The following is a 17,570-nucleotide window of genomic DNA, read 5'->3' as shown; positions in this document are numbered from 1 at the left end:
TTAGGAGTGCATGCAGTTATTCGCCCGATAAACGGTATACAGAAGAGGCACCCAGGACTCCTTTCCTTAAATCCAAGGATCTAGCTTGAAATTTCCAAACTACTCTCACTGCTGAAATGCAAATTAGGAGGCTCGAAATTGGTTAAGATGATAGAATAAATTTTTTTTATGGACCAGAACNTATTATATATAAAATTGACCCAATTAGAGTTTGGATTTGGATGGGCATTTTTAGCTCCTGCTCTCAGACACCTGGGCTGGAATTGCCATTTATGCTTCAAACACGGTTGAAGTCCCTCATATTCTAGCTTTCTGAACAGTACTGCCAACTCTGTGAGCTAGTCCTTCAGACATTCGCTAACTGGTAAGTGGCAAGAAACCTGCCCGGAACACCCACACTGAACTGCTGTTTCTCCCTGTTCCCAGAACTCAGGCTCAGGGGGAATGAGTCTCAGCTCTCTGTCAGCTTGACTGCAAAGCAAAAGCTTCCCACCCAGTTTGCTGGGGGCCCTGCTTCTTGGTCCTTCACTCCTCCTCCTCGCCTCTTGCTGCTTCCTCAGTGCATCTGACCCTCAACAAACAGTAGGCATGGGAAGTAAAAGGTGAAACTCACATGGGTCTCAGGAGAACAGTTTTAATGCCAGGCTCCATGGGGAAGGAGCCTGAGACTACTATCTAAGAGGAAGCTGGGGGATTGTGTGTGGATTTCATTGATCTGTGTTTACACTGCCTTTCAAGACTATTAAGAGGCTGTTCGTTGGCCCCCAACCTTTTAAGAGTGGTAACACACTAGCATTGTCAGATTTTACCAGCACCCTTCCTTCCTCCCCTTCACCTCTACAAGGGGAAAAAGTGTCCTATTTTTTTAAGCTAAGCTTGGTTTAAATTATTTTGGTTTTCAGAATCTGGAGCCAGTCATTAAATTAAACAGAAACACACAACGGTGACATGTGGGTCAAACTTTTTGTGTTTATATTATGTCATATTATTATAATATATGTAATATACACAGTGTATGTAAATGTGTAATTATGTATCACCATATTATATTGACATATGACTAATATATGTATATATTTCTATTTATATGGTTAATATTTATAGGTAAGATAGCTATAATAATCCTGATTGAGGGTGAAAAAATGAGACTCACAGTAATTCAGTCGCTCTCCAAGATCACCTAGCTAATATGTAGCAGGATAAGGATGCACACCTTCTTCTTCTCAAACGAATATGTTCATTACAACATTTTTAGAAACAAAAAAAAATTTTAGCATGTCTATATACCAGAAATAATGGCAAAATGGTTATGTCAACTATGTTGCATTCATCCACTCAATGGGAATGGCATTTATTCATTGAAAAACGGATGGAGAATATATCAGAGCAGGCCAAATGCTCACCACTCAATGTGGAAGTTAAAATAACAGAATACAAACTCCTAGGTCCTCGATCACACATAAAAATATGCCTATTTAAAAGACTGTAGGGAACACACAAAAGCGAAAAGGCAATGCTAAAGTGCTGAGAGTTACAGTGATTTCCTTCCTGCTATCTTCCAGACTTTGCTTTTGTGTTTCTGTTTCATTTTATAATTGAAAATTTGGAACAAGCCTCTTGATCCAAGCACAGTGCTGCCTCCAGTGGGTGTAACACATCTTTTACACCCATCTTCTCCCCGGGGCCACCTACTGGCCCCCAGTTTGGGAACTGGGCTTTGGGTTCCCAACACCACACAATGGACTGGAGTCCAAGGAAGATCCAGGACTCCTGAGCTCCAGTCTCCAGTGTCCCCCCAACCCCCGCCCCAAACAGCCCCTGTTTCCCGAGCACTATACTTGGCTCTAGCTGTGTGTAGCCCCTGCTCATCAGGGGACTCTCAGTTTATGAATTATGAAAGCTCTCTGGGTGTGCCCACTCGTGCATATGAATCAGCTGAGCCCCCAGTGCTGGAGACATAACAAAGGATTTCCCTCCTTGGTATCAGTGTCAATTTAAAAATCAAAAACTTTACTTTGTGATCTATATCCTTCCATGTCGGTAGGGTGTTGTTTAAAAGGTGTCCCAAGATAGCTGTTCAACAATTGCTTCAAAAAAATAATAAAATCTAAGTGTTTTTTTTTAACTGGTGGATATATTCCCCCAGTATTTGTCATGCTGCCATGTGCTGGGCTCTCTCCTCCAATTGGATGGTACCAGGGTCACGGAGAATGAAAATTAAGCCAAAAGGTGTACACACCTTTGTCGGTTTATGTACACGTTTCGGTGCAACCTGGAATCCAAAACGATTATATGTAGAATGTGAAATCGTGGAGGAGCTGGGTCTCCAAATTTATGAAGCCTATAAGGACTGGAGCATTGCATAGAGCTAGGAAAACAAAAACAAAAACAAAAACAAACCGAAAAACCAAAAAACAAAACAACACAGCTATTTTGCTGAAACAATTTTGGCTGACTCAATTTGAGTGTCAGATTCACACACAGTTGCATTAACCATATCATTAAATGCATATGTGAACCGACTGTCCCCCGCAAACCTAGGTTTAGCAACAATTACAAGCAAACAAGGAGAGCCTGGGAAAAAGTGAAGTCTATCTCTATCAAGGCTGCTTGCACCTCAGAAACCCCCCCATTTCCAGGCAATGAAATTTGTCCCATGTTCCTTGATGTCTACATTTTATGAACAGCCCAGGGTTCTTTCTTAGGGTAGAGGCTGTTAGATTTTTACAGAATGAGATGTGCAAAGCTCAGATTTGCAGCTACTCGTCCTGGGTGTTCTCAAAGATTTTTATCCGCCTACTCCCTGAAACTGAGAAACTTTTCAAAAAACCCATCTTCTGCCAAAAAAGAAAAGAAAAAGGAAAAAATCCACTTCTACAATAAAAATACACTAATACAACAGGCCAAGGGAAAGGTATCTTTCTTCTGCCTCCAGATCTCATGGACAATAAACTCCGCTCTTAAGGGAAAGAATTGTTTTATATTTGAAAAGTGATAAAAACAGAACTGAGCAGAGCATGGGCTGTGACGGGAAGAGTGTCACCAAGGTGGGAATTACCCAGTATAATTCAAGCCTCCGATGAGGTCTTGACGTTCTCCAGGGCTCCCTGTGGCCAGCCCCCTTCCTCTGCTAGCACCATAGAAGACAAGCTCTTTAAAACTGGTTGGGAATTTAGCTCCCGTCTTCTCTGAAATACCCAGTGGCTACATATAAAATATATCTTCACACATGATATACACATAAAATTTCAGCATATTCCATCAGTAAACCCAGGTGGTAGTTCTCCAGAGAGCAAGGATGGATAAACAGTCCAGGGGACTGGAGAGGTTTTCAGAGTCCAGTTGGCCATAATGAGAAAGCCAGGCATTTACTTGAGAAGACAGACTTCTGAACGAAGAAAATGTTATACTGCTGCCACTAACTAGCTGTGGTGACCTTGGGTAAGTCATTTAACCTCCCTGGGCTTCAGTTTCCTCCTTTGCAAAGATATACACTAAAGGTCATTCTCAAGGCCCCAACGTCCCCTGAAATGCTATTGTTGGTCCAGCCAGGAGAGAAATTAAGGAGGACAGAAGGTAGTGGGAATCTTCCTACTGAAAAATGAGGTGAGGGGTGCCTGGGTGGCTCAGTCGGTTGAGTGTCCGACTTCAGCTCGGGTCTCACAGTTCATGGGTTCGAGCCCCGCGTCTGTGCTGCCAGCTCAGAGCCTGGATCCTGCTTTGGATTCTGTGCCTCCCTCTCTCTCTGTTCCTCCCCTACTTGCACTCTGTCTCACTGTCTCTCTCTCAAAAATAAAGAATAAAAAAGTTTTTTTAATAAGAAAGGAAGGGAGGAAGGAAAGAAGGAAGGAAGGAAGGAAGAAAGAGGTGAGGTGTTGGAAACATTTTATGAGCTTAATGGTGATGTTACACAGCCCTAAGATATGCATTCACTGATATAAAGCATATTTGTTGAGGAACTATTATGTGTTGGGTGCATATGCTGGAGTGCAAAACTCCATGTTTCTTATTCTCATGAAGCTAATGGTTCAGCATGACAGTTGTCTCTGAGCCTCTCAAGCCCCTCCTGGAGACTCAGATGTACCAGGTGAGTTCACTCTGTCTGCTTCTGCTGATGCTGCAGCTGTCACCTCCACTGTCCTCCACCCATCTCAGTTCTACCTCTATCCCCAGCTCCTTCGCGAAGCCTCCCTCTCCTATTAATGAAGTCTACTCTGGCTTCTTTTTCCTCTGGGCTACCATACTTCTAGGAGCACTGTTGAATGTGAAATCATATTGCTTGTGAACTGCTGGTAAGTGCCCCAAATTATTGCCCTACTAGATTATAACCTCCTCCTAGGCAAGGACGTGCCTTCTCCTTCTCATTCCACCCCCTGCCCTGCCCCTGCCCCGGCATCAAACTTAGCTGTTTCTTAGTACATACACCTTTAGTGATGCTCAACTATGTGAAAATCTCAATTAAGGAGGCTGTTTTCTGGTTATCTGAGAGTTAATTTTCATTTCAACCTTTATTTTTAAATCTTTTTAAATGGGACTAGTATTCCCCATTCTTAATGTGGCACATCAACCAAAATTTTTTAAAAAAAGAATGTTTTCGGATGGCACGTTACTTTGTGGTTCGTCAGTATCACCAACACTTCTCTGTAAACCAGACTAGACGTGGAAGGAGAACGTTCCTGAGAATGGAAGCTGAATCTTGTTGACTCTAAGCCAGTGGGTCTCAAACTTTTTAAAGCAGCTGGACTCTCATTTTAAAAAATCATACAGAGAAGCCCAGTGTGAATACAGGTTCTGCCAAAGCCAAAATGGAGAGCCCTGACCCTTGCCTGGCTCTCCTGCCCTCATCCCCATTAGTTCTGGGGCACTTCTCTTTGACCCTTTGAGGCTTTGCTACATGGGACCCAAAAACTACCACTCTAGATATTATCCTGGAATTTTAAAACACCCAGGGAAATTTTCTTCTTTTCCATTAAAGTAGAGGAAGACAGGGGCACCTGGGTGGCTCAGTTGGTTAAGCATCCAACTTTGGCTCAGGTCATGATCTCATAGTTCATGGGTTCGAGCCCCGTGTCAGGCTCTGTGCTGACCTCTAGCTCAGAGCCTAGAGCCTGCTTCGAATTCTGTGTCTCCCTCCCTCTCTGACCTTCCTTTGCTCATGCTGTCTCTCTCTCTCTCTCTCAGAAATAAATAAAACATTAAAAAAAAAACTTTTTTTAAAAATAGAGGAGGGGGGCAACTGGGTGGCTCAGTCAGTTAAGCATCCAACTTCGGCTCAGGTCATGATCTCACAGTTTGTGGGTTTGAGCCCCACATTGGGTTCTATGCTGACAGCTAGCTCAGAGCCTGGACCCTGCTTAAGATTCTGTGTCTCCCTCTCTCTCTGACCCTCCCCTGCCTGCACTGTCTCTCTGTCTCTCAGAAATAAATAAAAACGTTAAAAAATTTTTTTTAAAAAGTAGAGGAGGAGGGTGAGGCTAAAGAGAGCCTGATATGGGAATCTGATTTACTAAAGATTCATATTCATTATGAACCTTTCATATTCATTATGATCAATAAGCCAATTATGCATATGTGACATGCCTAATACATGTATACGTACATCATATATAAACATTTTATATTAAATAAAACATTGACTGAGACCCTATCTGTGTGTTCAAATACTGTTATTGTCTCTTATTTTACAGATGGGGAAACTGAGGCACAAAGTGGTTCAGAAGCTTGCCTGTGGTCACACAGCTGGCAAGTAGCATAGCTGGGAATAGATCCCAGGTAGTCTCAAGAGTCCTTCTCTCTCTTTTTTTTAATTAACATTTATTTATTTTTGAGAGACAGAGAGAGCATGAGCAGGGGAGGGCAAAGAGAGAGGAAGACACAGAATTCGAAGCAGGCTCCAGGCTCTGAGCTGCCAGCCCAGAGCCCGACACGGGGCTCGAACTCATGAACCACAGATCATGACCTAAGCTGAAGTCAGCTGCTTAACCAACTGAGCCACCCAGGCGCCCCTCAAGAGTCCTTTTCTTAATCACTCTCCGATGCTGGCTCTATGGGTCCTTCAAGCCTTCAAAAACGGTCATGCCACCTTTTGCTTGCTCAGAGTTTTCTTAGAATTTCTAAGAAGAGTTTTCTAAGAATTTTGATGCATGGCATCCCATCTGAGCCATTCAACTATCATCTGGGAGGATTATGGCTTTAGCTCTTCGGCTGAGCAAACTAAGGCACACAAAGGTGAAACTCTATTCAGAGTAACAAAGCCAAACCCAAACCTAGATCTCCTGACCTCTGAGTTCAGTGTTTTTATATCATACTAATCTTCTCTGAACCAAACTTCGCAAGGACCCCACCCCTATCTCATGTCCCTCCAGAAAACTTCTACCATGTTCTCTGGACATGCCTCCTCCCAGGCAGTTCTGAGCATTCACGTGGGCTCCAGGTATTAGCTGAGTAGCTACAAACACATCATCAACCACCCGAGTATATTTGATAGTAATACACACAAAAAACAATTAAAGAAGCCTCTTGAGGTTTACTGATTTGGTAGGTTTTATTTTTTGTTTCCCAGGTAAACTTATAATTCAATGAATTCTTTCATGACACAGGTACATTCCAAGGACAGCTTCATGCTGTCCAAGGGTTTTGCAAGAGACCTACTATCTTAGAATTACCTGCTCCCCCTGGCCTGGTATTTCTCGTCTATAGGTCCATTTGGTCGGCCATTGGATAGAAGGTTGAAGAGCATGGATAGGTGGGAAAACAAAGAGTTGGGGCACACATTCCCACCCTGGGGCCCTCACCACAGCTCTGAGGGCGCTGGACACATCAAAGAGCTGCCCACAGAGCTGTAACAGCCACAGACAAATAGACCAGCTTTGATCTTGCAAAAATACCATTAGTCCCTGGGCATCACCCATCAGTGACCCCCCCAACTAGTAGTGAACTCCCCCACACACGCAAAAATATTCTACAGGGTCACTGATGCACATGTTTAAATAAATATTACATGCCCATGTACACCCATATGCATGTTGATGCAAATATGTATTAAGAGACATTTTTCAGTCTACCAGAAATCATCTCTGGGATGTCACCATTTGAATGGAAACATATTATGCACCGGGGAAAAGAAACAAAGGAATGGGAAGGCATGATCTCAGCTTTCCATCAATCAATAAGTCAATCCGCTTATATGCATTGCATACCTTTTACGTAGGTAGCACTACATTAAGTTACAGAAATAGAAAAGTAATGTGACACAGTCCAGCAAGAAATACACAGTCTAGCTTGTGAGAGAATTATAGTAACCTTTTACATTTTGCATAATAGCTTATGTGCTATGTGATGCTTTTTCAAACACCATCCCCCACACTTTACAAGGCATCGATTACAGATCAGAATGGATTTTCTCAAAGTTGCACAACTAAAGGGGAGAAGAGTGAGAATTCCCACTCAGTTCTTCAAACTCCAAATGCGAAGTTCTTTCACAGAAACCACGCTGCCAAACAAGACTCACGTGTGAAAACTAAACAGCCAGTATCCTATCATCCAATTATATTAAACTAATTACGTGAGACACGAGCCTGAGGGACAGCTGAGAGGTAGAAGGACCAACACTGGACTTAGAGTCAGACAGATCGGACTCTGTCCCTTGCTGGTAAAAGTCTATGACTTCACACAAATCCCTCAGTTCCGCTGAGCCTCCATTTTCTGTAAAATGGGGATAATGGAAGCAACCCCAGAGAGCCATCATAAAGCATAAAGGCAGGACTGTACATGAAGTTGCTTTACAGGCAGAAAGGGAACGACTGAATGTGACTCATTAGGGGTGGGTGGGAGCATGGTAGGAACGGCCCCCCTCTAGTGGGCATGGCGACAGATGAAACACTCATTGCATGAGCCAATGGCAGGTTAGAGTAGTTTCACTGTCTTGCATGTGACATGTAGGGCAAGGTTTTGGCTTGCAGCACATTCAAATCTGAGCTATAAAGATCTATGTCGTAGGGAACTTATGAGCAAGACTTCATCTGATCCACCCTAGAACATGAAAAATATACAATGTGCACAGCACATTAGTTACCATTTGAAACTCTGGTTCTTTAAACAAATATCTACCTAACCAGGGGGCCAGGAGAGTACAGGCATTACACCATTCGGTCTCACATAGCTGAGGGCCTAAGGGGGTAAAATCTATTTGGATATATGACAACCCAGATGTTTACAAAGAACTCACCTACATTTACAACTGGTTTAATTTTTTGTTCTGGTTTCTTCTTGGCACCCCTGCAACAGAAAGATGCTGCGTATCCCATATAATAATAGGAAGACAGGCCAGAGATGGGCCACAAGCTCAGTCAAGTTGGCTTTCTGGATAAAAGGGCCAGTGGGCTGCCCTGTTCCTCTACTTACCAGTAAATAAATGTGATGAACAGCAGCGGTAGCAGACTTGCCAGGAAGCCCTACATCGAGGGTTAACGGTTTTCCCCTCTGCCAGTTCACTTGGCATCAGGGTCAACTTCTAGAGCATAAAGCTCCATTAGGATTAGCATGGGAATTCAGCTCCAGGTGACTCCTCTTCCCAGCCCCGAAATTCAAAATTCGCAGATAGATAAGGAAGCCCAAGTTCAGGAACAAGAGTTAGAGTAATCTGAACACAGTTGGTACACGATAACATCTCACTGAAACCATAGCATTACATAATTACAGTTACAGTCATCCTACATAATTGTGTCCTTACACATGCATGCATATAATACACTGCTCCAGGTGTACACACACACACACACACACACACACACACACTACCTGTAATCGACAGACCCATTTGTACAATAGTGCCTCTTCCCTCTGAGCATAAAATATTCTGTGTATGTGCATTGCTATATTAAGTAATCATTTAAAAGGTCTATAAATAGAAACTTTATAAGATCAAGTTTGGTATTGTTTTAAACAGAAAGCTTAAAATGCACAATGTTGGAATACTCTGAGAACCCTCCTTGAGGTCAATCTGCAATGAAAAATAAGAAGCTAGGTCCAGTCACCTCTGGGGCCAAGCACTCATGTCCCAGGCTCTTAAAGACTGTGGTACAGGGTGCCGGGGTGGCTCCGTTGGTTAAGCCTCTGACTTCAGATCAGGTCATGATCTCACGGTTTGTGGGTTCGAGTCCCGCATTGGGCTCTGTGCTGACAGCTAGCTCAGAGCCTGAAGCCTGTCTTTGGATTCTGTGATTCCCTCTCTCTCTGACCCTTCCCTGCTCACACTGTCTCTATCTCTCTCTCAAAAATAAATAAAACATTAAAAAATTTTTTAAAAACTAAAAAATTAAAATAATTTTTAAAAAAAAGACTGCTGCAGAAAAAGAAAAAAAAAAAAACCTGCCTGCTGTTCTTATCCCGACAGAATCTACCATCTCCAGAATTGAATTCAAATCCTCTGCATTTTTTAGGCCAAGAGAAGGGAAAGAGGCTGTCCTTACCACAACAACAGAATAGCCTGGAAATATTAAATTGACTCAACCCATGTTTTATTAGACACAGCTTAACAACTCTGAGTTTACAAAACTCAGCCAAACAGCATCAGTCTGCAGCATAAACTTTTGCTAACTAGCCCACATAGTTCCCATATGCTATGAGATGCTGTTGGAGCCAACTCGGTACCTTATAATTATAAACACACGTCTTTCAGTTCTTCTGTGTATTCTTCCCAGGCAGAACGGAAATATGTCACTTAAATTAGCACTTGGAGTACAGAGTGGGTGCCAAATTTGGGTTAGCACAAACAGGGTAAATAAAGCAGCACCAAATTAAAATGGTAAAATAAACTTCTTTATGCTCCAGTGGAAACTGCTAAGTCCTAGCTGAATGGCAGCTAATGGGTCTGGGAAAAGGAGATCCCTCACACTGTAGCTCTTGGCTTTTGAAGAAGATTTTCTCATCCAAGAATCTCGAAGCAATTTCTTGCAAAACCCGAGCGGTGTGAAGAAAAAAAAAAAAGTAGATGCTATTTCTCTTGCAAACTCTTCTGCCATCATTTTTCTTCATCATTCCCTTCCAGTGATACTGGGGAGGTTTATATTTTTATCCTCATATAACTCATGAAGAAAAAGAAAGATTTTAGAGGAATAAATGAAGGCAGATAGGTATGACATAACTTGGCGAAAGCCATAGAGCTCGGAAATAACGCAGAAATCCAATCATAAAATATCTCCCAACTAGAAGCCTCTGTGCCTCCTCTGTGCAATCACAGCTACCACTTATTGAGTACCTACTGTATATTAGGGACTGACTTGGGAGCCTTTCATCCATTACCTCTCTTTCTTCACATCACAACCCTGTGACATGGGAATTATTTTCAGCATTGCACTCATACATGCTGAGTGTACTCTGGGACCAAAAAGGGGGAGACACAGGGACAGAAAATGGACAGCAGCAAAAACAAAAGGGAAGATTCACAGCAACTTTATTTCTAATGGTAAACACTGACCATCAGCAGAAGAATTGCTAAACAAACTGTGGCATAGTCATACCATGAAGTACCACTTGGCAATCAAAATGGAACAATGAAGGGCGCCTGGGTGGCTCAGTTGGTTAAGCATTCGACTTCAGCTCAGGTCATGGTCTCATGGTTTGTGAGCTCAAGCCCCGCATTGGGCTCTGTGCTGACAGCTAGCTCAGGGCCTGGAGCCTGCTTCAGATTCTGTGTCTCCCTCTCTCTGACCTTCACCTGCTCATGCTCTGTCTCTCAATAACAAACAAACAAACAAATAATTAATGTTTAGAGAACAGGAACAACTATTGGGGGTTGTAAAAATTTTTTTTAATTGGTATTCTTTTTTTTTTTTTTGAGAGTGAGAGCAAGTGGGAGTGAGGGACAGGGAGAGAGGGAGAGAGAGAATCTGAAGCCTGACATAGGGCTCGGACCCACAAACTGCAAGATCATGATCTAAGCCAAAACCAAGAGTCAGATGCTTCACCAACTGAGCCATCTGGGCGTGCCTTAAAAGCTTTTTTTCTGAGTGAAAGAAGCCTTCCAGAAAGGAGTACATTCTGTTTGTTTCCAATTTTATGAAGTTCTAAAACAGGCAAAACAAATCCAGAGTGGTGAATTATCAGAACAGTGATGGTCTCTCGAGGGGCAAGTGGGGACAGGGATTGGCTGAGAAGGGGCATAAAAGGGCCTTCTGAGGTGACTAGAAGCTTCTCTGTCTTGACAGGGGTTTGAATTGCCCAGGTGTATTCATCTATCACAATGCATCCAACAGCACACACGTAAAACCTGTGCAATTTATTATGTGTAAATTGTAGCTTCAAAGTGGGAACTGGGTGGCTCAGTGAGTTAAGTGTCTGACTCTTGACTTCAGCTCAAGGCATGATCTCACAGTTGTGGGATTGAGCCCCATGTCATACTTTGTGCTGACAGCGTGGAGCCTTCTTGGGATTCTCTCTCTCCCTCTCTCTCTCTGCCCCTCCCCCTCTCCCACATGCTCTCCCACACATGCATGCATGCTCTCTCTCTCAAAAATAAACTTTAAAAAATATGAGTTCCTTCCTTTAAAAAAAAAAAAAAGATGGGAACTGTAAGCTCATATTGAATATCTAGTTAATGATATACATGCTAAACTACTTACAGGGAGTATACTGATAACTGATACCTGAAACTTATTTTGAGATTAAAAAAATTATAGATTTCTGGATGGATAGGAAGATAAATAGATATGTAATAAAGCATACTTTGTAAGATGTTAATAATGAAATCTGAGTGTAAGTATACTGGTTTCACTGTAAAATTTTTTCAATACTATATACTTGAACATCTTCATAATAAAATGTTGAGAAAGAGCGGGAGGATTTGGAGAGAAGAAAGAATATGAGGGAAATGACAGGAAAAGAGAACAGGGAAGTAAAACATTGAAGAGAGGTCTAGGAAAGGAGAAGTAGAAGGAAGTCAAGTTGGAGGATACCAGAAAATACAAAGATCAGGAAGGAAAATATAAAGAAAGGAAAGAAGAAATAAGAGGGGGAAGTATATGTAATAAGAAAGGAGCAAACTAAAGGCAGAAGATATGGATGGAACGGGACATAAAGGAGAAAGGCAGCACACAGACTAAGCAGGCACATAGCCTAGGTCTTTTCCAAACCACCCAGCTCAGCGCAGCTGGACCATGACTTGCATGGCCCATCTAGTGGCTGCCATGCTTCTTGCATTTGGCGGTGCACTTGGTCAGAATCTGGATTAAGAGGCTGGAGAGGATTCGAATGTGTTTTATATTAAAGCCACCTGACTCATCAAAGATAGAGGCAACATGGTATCCTGAAATGGTTTTCAAAATTTATCATTTAACAACAGAAGTGCTTTCAATAAAGTTTTATATTTATAAATTATAAGAATATAATAGGCAAAGGGGGAAATGCTCTGGTCAACATGGAGGTCATGGGGGCCAGGCCCTGTGTGTAGAGTTGATCTGCCACCTCTCCCTGGCCCTCATCTCACCTCCAGTGACCATTGCAGAGTTTCTGCAGAAGCCCAAGGTTCTGAATACACAAAGAAGAAAGTCCACTGCACTAAAAAACAGAAGATGAGGCCATAATTACACCTCTAACTAACTGGTGACTTCAAGCAAATCATTGAACCACCCAATATCTTAGTTTTATTATGTCTATTTGCACTGTCAACCACTCTGGGTAAAAGGTTCAATTAAGGCATTCCTGTATAAGTTTTAAAGCACTTTGCAAATGCCCAACTAATAGAACTCTTCTTTCCCATAAGCTTGCCATAAGAATCTGTGAGCCAACTTCTGGTTCAAAACGGCCTCCAGCGAACAGCTCCCTATCCTGTTTCTGCTACCTTCTTAATATCAAGATCCAGAAAGACAGAAGGAAAAGAAAGAGGAGGACGAAGAAGAGGAGGAGCAGGAGTAGGAGAGCTCACAGCAACATGTAAAATTACTTATAAAATGTATCTCAAGTTCATTGGTTTCTTTCCTTCTGTACTGCCACCACCCTGGTCTGTGCCTATAGAAGCTACCATAACTGCTCTCCCATTCTCTCCATCCCAAACCACCTTCCAGTCCATTTTCCACATAGCACCCAGGGAGAAAACTAAAACTACTATGTGGACCACAAGCTTGAGATGCTGTCCTAGAAAACACAAGGAAAGTGCAAAATAATAGGGAAGAAATATAAAAAACACAATAAAGAAATATTTTTCTGACTCAAAGAAACATATGCAGATTTTAAGAGCTCATTACGTTCCAGGAATAATCAATAAAAAGTGAAGTATTATCAGACTTTCACATCTCAACATTAAATACTAGAATTCACTGGGCTATGCCTAAGTAGTTTTAAGTGGAAAAGGGTATGACCCAAGAGTTTTATAGCCAATATTTTATAAGTGAAGACCTCAGAAAAAAAGACTCTTAGATATACAAGTGTCAGAAAATATAGCACCTATGCACCCTTCCCAATAAATTTATCGAAGATGCAATCCAACTGCTGAAAAACAAAATTAGAAGCTCAAAGTGTGGGTATTAAAATATGAAGGAAGTAGTAAGGATGCTGAAACCAATTAAATAGAGACATATCTAACAATACAAATATCACTACAAATTTAAATATAAATGCCACGGGGTGCCTGGGTGGCTCAGTCGGTTAAGCATCCGACTTCAGCTCAGGTCAGATCTCACAGGTCATGGGTTCGAGCCCTGCATCAGGCTCTATGCTGACAGCTCAGAGCCTGGAGCCTGTTTCAGATTCTGTGTCTCCCTTTCTCTCTCTACCCCTCCCCCACTCATGCTCTGTCTCTCTCTGTCTCAAAAATAAATAAACTATAAAAAACTTTAAAAAATAAATAAATAAATATAAATGCCAAAAAATAGTTATTCAGAGGAGGATATATAATGAAAAAGTCTGATGTAACCCCATCAATCTGGTTATAAAAGCCAAATTTATTATTTTAAAAGACAAAGAAATGGCATAAGAAGAAAGAGGGGGAAAGGTGATGAAATGCAAAATTGTGCTAAATTATTTATATCAAACAGAGAGAAAGAGAGAGAGGAGAGAGATGTATCTCACTTCTGGCCGACAATAATAGTAATATAATCTAGGAAATGTTTTTGAAAAGCTTTTAACCAATAGTTAAATTAAAAGAAGATATATACATTCAAAAATATTTGAGATTAAAAACTAAGAAAACAAGGTCAATATACAGAAAGAGAACAGGCAAAGGAAATGACAAGGAAATGAAGTAGAACAAGATGACAGATGTTTGACCCAAAAATATCAGCTACAAAAATAAATGTAAATAAGTTAAACTTTCATATTAAAAGGGGATTGAATGGGATATTCACATTGAATCAAAAATACATATTATTTAGGGGCGCCTGGGTGGCTCAGTTGGTTACGTGGCCAACTTCAGCTCAGGTCATGATCTCACAGTTTGTGGGTTCGAGCTCCATGTCGGGCTCTTGCTGACAGCTAGCTCAGAGCCTGGAGCAGCCTGGAGCCTGCTTCAGATTCTGTATCTCCCTCTCTCTCTGACCCTCCACTGCTCATGCACTCGCTCTCTCTCTCTCTCTCTCTCTGTCTCTCTCCCTCTCCCTCCCTCTCTCTCTTTCTCCCTCTCCCTCCCTCTCTCTCTCTCTCTCAGAAATAAATAAAACATTTTTAAAAAAATTTTTAAATACATATTATTTAAAAGAACACTCAGATGTCTCAGAACTCATTTATTAAAAATCAAAAATATACACTTAAAATGGGAGGATTTCATTTATGTCAACCCTACCTCAATAAAACTGTTTTAAATAAAAAGAACACTCAAGTCACTGACTAGAAATAGAAGGATACATGGGTGATTTTGAGGCAAAGGTAAACAAAAATAAAGCTGAGTTCACAAAACTACCAGTAGACAAAGTAAACTTAAAGGCAAACAACACTAAACTGGATAAAGAAGGTAAGTTTATAAACTTTATTATAATAATAAAAAGACCTAACATTTATATTGAGAATAATGCATAGCAATCCTGAATGCAAATACACTATATCAAAATATATGAATCTTAAAAGCATTAGAATTCTAAGGATAAATTTGCAGAGTGATAATTATAGCTAAAGATTAACGTAGTCCTTTTGCTCCTTGGCAGATAAAATAGACGTAAAAAGACAATGTTGGAGAAGATGTGTTTTTAATAAAGTTGTAGAGTTTTTATAGAATCACCCAAAACAGAAGTGGCCCAAAACACATTCTCTAACCAAAATGCAAAAATTCAAGGTAATTTTAACAAAAATGATTCAGTCACTTAGAAATCAAAACTGCAATTTGAGTACTTATAAATAAATGACAATTAGAAAGAAAAACATATTAAAACCCATGGAAACTCATTGCCAAAACTCCACACAGAGGCGCCAAATTTTTCTTTTTGCATGGCCCCTAATACCTTTTTGATTAAAAAAAACAAAACAAAACAAAACAGAGAGAACAAATAAAAAATAAACTAAAAATTCAATCATGGCAACTTGAAAGTGAAACAAACCCACAGAAAGGAAGAAGATAGATTTGGCAGAGATGAAGCAGACCATAGCTAAGTAGAACTGATAAACCATTTTAAATAAATAATTTAAATGTAAATTAGGAAACTTGCCAAGGAAGATAAGAGGAAGAGAGGGTAAGAAAGAGAAAGAGGAAGAACACAGATGTGTCTACCTCCTCAAGAATGAAGGACCTGCGGAATTTACCATAGCTTAACTGGAGAGCTTTAAAACTGTAAGAGAACACTGTATTAGGGCCACTGGGTGGCTCAGTAAGTTAAGTGTCAAGACTCTTAGTCTCACAGTTTGGTGAGTTCAAGCCCTGCACCAGCCTCTGCACTAGCAGTGTGGAGCCTGCTTGGGATTCTCTCTCTTTCTCTCAATCTCTGCCCTGCTCCCACTCAAGCTATCTTCATCTCTCTCAAAATAAACAAACTTAAAAATAATAAAACTGTAGGGGAACAGTATATACAATTACATGCTAATATGTGTAAAAATGTTGACTTAAATCTGCTATTTTTAGGAGAAGACTGAATTTCAGAATAAAATTTCTTCCAGTAGAAAATGTAAACTAACCAATATTACAAAACTGGAAACATTTTCAAAGGTCATCCTTTAAAATTTTTTTCTCTTATTGAAGTATAGTTGATATATAACATTGTGTTAGTTTCAAGTGTATAACATAGCGATTTGCCAATTCTATACATTATACAGTGCTCACTAAGGTAAGTGTAGTTACCATTTGTCACCACACGAAGTGATTACAATAGTATTGACTATATTCGTAGGCTGTACATTACATTCCCGGTGACATATTTATTTTATCACCAGAAATTTATACCTCTTAATCTCTTTCACCTATTTTGCCCATTCCTCAACCCATCCCTTCCTGGCAATCAGCAGTTTGTTCTCTATATTTATAAATCTGTTTGTTTTTGTTTGTTTGTTTTGCTTGTTTGTAGCCGGTGTATATATACAATGGAATATTACTCAGCCATAAAGAAGAACAAGATCTTGCCATTTAAGACAACATGGGTGAACCTAGAGGGTATTATGCTAAGAGAAGTAAGTCAGAAGGCATCCTTTGAGCCAAGATTTTGCGTCACAAATGGTGAGGAACAAACGGGAGGTGGAAGAGACAGGTCAGCATGAACTCCTGGAGACCCCACAGCTAGAATGGGCCTTAAGGTTGTGTGGGGTAACCCACTCCTTCCTGCCCATCCCATGCTAAAATACATCCTATTTCATGCTATGGTTTCATTCCACTGAGATCGGTAGGTCCCAGAGCTACATTCCCTCAGATTATCACCACTGTTTACGCAATCTTAATTTTTCTTAAATCTAACAGACCAATTCTAACTATCTCCATGTGACACAGGGTATAGAAGAAAGAGCATTTAAACTGGGGTCCAGAGGCCTGGATCCTAGTCCTGTTCTACCACTAACAATGGTTTCTATACCCTCTTGGAGAAGGCAGTTCCTCTCTCTGGCCCTGAGCTGGCACATATGGTTCAATTTGAACATCTGATGATCCACAGAGCTAGTTTTCAAACAAAACTGAGAGAAAAAACAGTAGTGTTGGTCCCAAAATTCCCTGTGGACACATATTTATGCCTTCTTCCCGCCCCCCTCACCCTCCTCACCTTCCAACACATCACTGAAAAGACTGGACAGAACCTAGAAACTTCCATTTGGAAGATGACTGGATCCCTACTATGTATGCAAAATAAGGTAAGACATAACCCTACTTGTGAGAGGCTCCCAGTGTTATAAAGGGGATACAACTGACAACATCAAGCAGTGACAGACAAGAGAAGAGAATTAAGTAACCAAATGGGGGGTTTAGGCAATAGCTGTGAAAGCAGACAGACAAGGACCTGGGTGCAAAGGGGAGTGAGTGAGGACTGACTCCACGGCAGATACCAAACTTGAACTTCCTCGCAATATTTCAAGCAGTACACAAAGGAGGACTGGCCGATCTTGAAGAAGCCACAGGCAGCATGAAAAGAAAGTGCTTTTTAAGTGGTTATTTCAGCCCTAAATTGCCATAATTT

The 17,570-nt window shown here is 41.0% G+C and overlaps 1 protein-coding gene across 8 annotated transcripts in view; it reads right to left on the bottom strand.

The window, feature by feature from the left end:
- EBF2 (EBF transcription factor 2) overlaps positions 1-17,570 on the bottom strand; it is a 198,812-nt gene that overhangs the window by 135,557 nt on the left and 45,685 nt on the right. The gene's annotated exons all lie outside the window — the stretch shown is intronic.

This window comes from Crocuta crocuta, unplaced genomic scaffold (genome assembly GCF_008692635.1).
Source record: "Crocuta crocuta isolate KB4526 unplaced genomic scaffold, BGI_CrCroc_1.0 scaffold395, whole genome shotgun sequence".
NCBI classification, from domain to species: Eukaryota; Metazoa; Chordata; class Mammalia; order Carnivora; family Hyaenidae; genus Crocuta; species Crocuta crocuta.
Note: the sequence above shows the minus strand (reverse complement) of the source record. Positions and strands in the feature narration are given on the sequence as shown.